Below are 5,393 nucleotides of genomic sequence, written 5' to 3' on the forward strand. Positions count from 1 at the left end.
ACTAGCTCAGTTTCTATTACTCTGTGCTGTGTTCTAGGTAAACTTCATCTGGAAAAAAGACGGCTACTATGCTCACTCCTACACTGTTTTCTTCACAAAATAACCAGCTCACACACACACAAAAATCGTCTATGTTGAAATCAACTTGCAGAAAATGATGTGCAATAAAAAGGTAAAAAAAAAAAAAAAGACATGACATTTTCATGGGGAAAGAAAAAAAAAAGAAATAACTGTAAACTGCACAAAGCTGCTGCTGCTGCTGCAGTGTCAGCAGTTCTGTAGAAAAGTCAATCATGCCCTCATTGCTTCACTGTTCTCTTGATCCTGCAGAGAAGGAAGGCAGAAATTGTTTTCCAAAGAAACAAACAAATAATAAACAACCAAAAACCAAACCAAAACAAAAATTTTTAAAACGTGTTGAATATGTGATAAGTCTTATTTTGTTAAGATAAGAGAGGTTTAATAGTAAGCTGGAGCCCAAACTTCGACATCAGTGAACATGCTTTATCTCCAGGCTTGGATTATGAAGTGCAGTACATACATGTGGTTTGTTGCTTGCTGGAGACAGGAAAAAGTGAATACTGTGAAAAATTTGTATTTAATTCCTATTATTTCTACATGATTCAAGAAAGCAGAGGGAGCATGTTGCTATTTAACATTCATTGTATAGATGCTTGTCAGAAAATTTTTGTTAAGCTTCATTTTATTACATGCTCCGTTAGCAACTTCCATTATTTGCATTACTGCTCCATTTAAATAAAAATGTTTACTTCAACTAATATGAGTAATAACAAGCAGCACCTATTATATTATTACCTAGGCTGCAGTAAGCTAAGTAATGCTTAGAAGGCCTGAGAAACCATGAAGGCAAGCAGACACTTTAAAATCACTTTCCAAATAATATATACCATGTATGTCCAAAATAACTGACAGCTGTCTATACACACAACAAAAAATATTCCTGTCTGTACATTTGCATCTTCCCATCAGTGTGTATAACTTAATTAGCAGATTTTCTGTGTAAGGAAAAACAAAACTGCTTGGAATCCATTTTAAGAGTTTTTCGGGACTCTCTGAAAGATTGAATTGATTATTTGAAAGATTATTACAGAATATACTGCACATATCTTCTGTAATCAACTCTTAAGTAAACTGAGTATGTGATACTAAAAAAGCAACTTTTACTAGCAGACGCTATCACACAGAGATTACAGCATTTACCTGTATTTGACATAGAAAAAAAAATGTGGAATCTCGGGCCATAAACTGAGATGAAGGCAATCGCGCATACAAAGTCTCAGTTCACCACCTTTGTAACATTCGCAGTCCAAGGTCTGAACACTCCACTTACACCCCACCTCGCGTCTTCAGCAACAGAGGTTTTGATACAGGCACTTCTATTTACCCAGGCCTGCTAGGGTTTCCCTGTGAAACCCCCATTCAGGAATTCTGCGTATAGGAAGAGTATAGTGTGACAAGATTTACGCTAAGATACCAGCCCTGAAATTACTTTTGAAATCCATGAACTGTTGAAATGTCTGTTTTGAATGCACTTGCTCAAGGGAGGTGATGTATCCATTGGCAAGTCAATAGGTCAGAACTGTCAGTTCAGATCTGCCTACACACTGAGCCTCTTCAGAGCTGGCCTGTGTCCCTACTCCCTATGTCCCATTAATACAATTCCCATTTCTATTTAAAAATATTACTATTTACTATTCTATCTGATACACACAACAAAGACAAAAGTCAAATATTTGCTAGCACCTGGACTAAGCTGAACTACTGAATGCAACTTTTAGGGAAACAGTTCATAAGGAATACAACTGCGTAATAACTTTGTTGTCTCAGTGTACCACACTTGCATCTCTTCTTCACAAGAGTTTCATCCGTATGAATTCTGAGAGCTGATGGTTAACTGCATGTGATAAATGACAACTCCATTGCAATTTCAAATGCAAACAAAAATATATTTTACATCTTTTCCCAGCTTAATTAGAATTTGGTTATATTTTGAAATCTTTCCCCATCAACTGATAATGCAATGCTTAAGCTTTATAGTAAGGTTTTTTCAACAACATAGAACTGAGACATCTGTTTTGGTTATAATATACAATGAAATTAATTATCTAACTTCATGTTTGTTTATACAATTAAGGCTAAAGTACCCTACAAAGCACTATCATGACAGGTGGCATGAGACTTAAAATTTCACTTTTCCTCTTTTATATGTGTTTTTATACACACACACACACACACACACACACATATCTCAAATCCCATTTTGTGTTCTATGAACATTACAGTGATAAAAATAAAGCAGCTGTAGCAATCTTTTTAAGGACAATTTTGGACCGCAGAATAACAGAATGCTAGTTGGGTTTTATCTAGAAAAATTGAAAGATGTAAAATTACACTTTTTAGTGCCTTATCTTTTGTTTACATTGTTCTTCCTTCTACTATCTCACTTCTCAACCTCCTCAATAACCTATGATCGCTACCATGTGTAATTTATCCCTTAAATCAGTATATGCTTTTATAACACACTAACCAAAGAAGTTCATATACATTTCACAACTACCTGTTTCTCTTTTCTTCCTCCATACAAACAGCTTAAAACAATTTATTCATTTCCCTTATCATTTCAATATATTTTATATATGTTTCTATTTTCTTGGGTTTTACAATCAACTTGTAGTGAAAGCATCCTGGTGCGTATTTAGCATACCAACAGGTCCTTCAGGCAGCACAGTAAACTAGCCAAACATACTATTCATTTTTATCCAATTTTGCTTTAGCAGCTGAAAATTACTATACAAAATATGGGACTAATATTACTTAATTCTTATATTTTGTGAGAGCTACATAGTTACACAGCTATTTTTAAGGAGAACCTCCAGATTTTGCATGATGGCTGAAATAATTAACAAATATCTAGTAGAGTATTTTTATCTATGAAAAAAAAAGCATACCCTGGAGTAGAAGTTCCAAGATGCTCTCTTGCATTTGCATCCTGTCAGCTAAAAAACTAAGACTATAATTTTCCAATATCTGCTGAGTGAATTGTCTGAAAATGTGCAGTTGTAGAGGGGTGCACCTATGAATTTGCTTTGTGCAACGAAGAGTATGCCATGGGCTGTGAGACATGTCAATAGAAACCTGTCATTCAAATTCTGCTTTTTTAACCTCTGCATGCTGCAAAGCCAACAAATGGGGTTTTTTGGTTTTTTTTTCCTTATAATGCCATTTATGAAGGTAACTAACTGGCAAATACAAGCAAGGATAAATAAATTATCTGGTTCACTGTTGGAAGTTGGAAATTAAATCCTTGCTTGACTTAAATCAGTGGCAATTACAATGACTTCAGTGGGATCCAGATCATACTTAGGCATTTCTGTCTTCTACACTCATACCCACAGAACATCAGAACATCTTCCTTGAAACAATTTTCTACTAACAGATTAATGCAAAACAAGCAGGCCTGTTAGCTATTGATAATAAAAGCATTTGACTGAAAAAGAAATATTAATCCTTGTATAAAGTTGATACAAGTACTAAAGGTCAATTAAGTACAGTAAATGAAGCACATATACTCTGCAACTCAAGCATCGGTAGCTGTGTAGTACCCTCCACAGTTTTCAAAACTTTTTGAACTGAGTCAACAATCAATCAGAACATTGCTCTCGCCAAAAAAACGTGATGATACCCACTAAAACATGGAACAAATTGGTGATGTTCCCACATTTGTTTTAGCAGTATAACATAAATCAGCAGCATGTAAAAGAGTAATCAGACAACAGAACTGACAGCAATGTTTTACAGTGTTCCATAAAGCTCATGCCTGCACAGAAAATGACAGAGCAGCACTGGGCGCAATGTTTGCTTCCCAGCTCTGCAGTCCAGATCCAGCAAATGACCGAGGAATCCAAAATAAAACACCAATGAAATTAATGCACCAAAATGTGAAGTTGTGAAAAGCTTCAAGATCAAAAAGCTTCCGTAAAGCCTCTTTGTAACCTCAGTGGTATTTGGACATATAAGACACCCCAGTTTTTGTCCGTTGAAGGTCCTTAATTACTTAATAATAATATTTACTTAGAGATGCAGAAGAATTTCTATTTTGGCAAAGTCAAACAATTTACAGCTCAACTCATCTGCAAGATAGGCAATAGTCACCTGAAGGATTTAATCCAGCAAGCATTTCCAGAGGTTGCCTAACACTCACTAATGAGATTGTGCCTCTCACAACCTACTCTACCACTCACCACTTCTATGCCACGTTCAACGAGAGACCCTGGGACACTGTTAGCACAAGCAGCATACCCATCCTCTGATTCAACTACCGTAGGCATGGTAGAAAAGTAAAGAGAGATCTCATTAAGAGTTCTTTCAAAAACTGTGGAGAGCTGACTTCAGTAAAGGGTCCCTGGGCCAAATCTGGATTTCATCAGGGGACAGATAAATAAAAATAAGCTACTGCAATGTGGGATACTCCTGTGCTCAGGGACTTTACCAAAACTGACCTTGATCTGTGCAAATTTTAAGTACAACTGATGCTACTGGTACACAGGCCTAGGGCCATAAGGGTCTGAAACTGGGATTAACGTCTTTTGCTGTGAGATTTTGGGGCACTGCTATCCCCTTGGCTGGGGAAGAACTAAGGAAATACATATCATCAGAATGTATATTCAGTAGAGAGAGACGTGTAGACAGAGAGAGAGAAATAGAAAGAAATGAAAAGGAAAAAAAGAGGTACCTTACCTCACTTTCAAATTGCCTTGCTGTGGCTGTCCATCGTAAATTGACAAAATATCAAAATCTTCCTCGAGGGCAAAAGTATGAAATGACAATTGTATCCTGTTACGTTCTCCTGTGATAATGATCCATGTGCAGTTGGCATAATTTGGATAACCATGAGGAAATCCAGGGCTTTCTATAGTACCATTTGGTCCCTGTACTAAGCCTCCACAGTTCTGACCTGAAATAGAAGAAAGGAAAATAGGTATTTTGGTATTTTACTCCTCCCCCAGTTTATATTCTTACATGAGTACCTATATGTAAACTTAATTTTATAATATTTTCTTGAGATTACAAATACCATATAAAATTGCATTTATACCATTATTCCCTCTGGATTCAAAACCCCCATCGCTGGATTTTCTGAGACACCTACCATCTTTTTATGCAATGAATCATTATTTGAGGTTAGGTAGTATTAACGACGTATGACTTATTCATCCAAATGTAAAATTTAAGCATTAGCCTTGATGCCATAAATTCAACAGACTGACAGTTTTAATGCAAGAGTGTTCAGAGCTTTTTGGTTTATACCATCTATAAAGTTTTTATGTAAATACTAGAGTATTAGAGTTTCTGCTGTTCTGAAACATACTTTC

Source organism: Egretta garzetta, unplaced genomic scaffold (genome assembly GCF_000687185.1).
Source record: "Egretta garzetta isolate BGI_Z169 unplaced genomic scaffold, ASM68718v1 scaffold415, whole genome shotgun sequence".
NCBI lineage: Eukaryota > Metazoa > Chordata > Aves > Pelecaniformes > Ardeidae > Egretta > Egretta garzetta.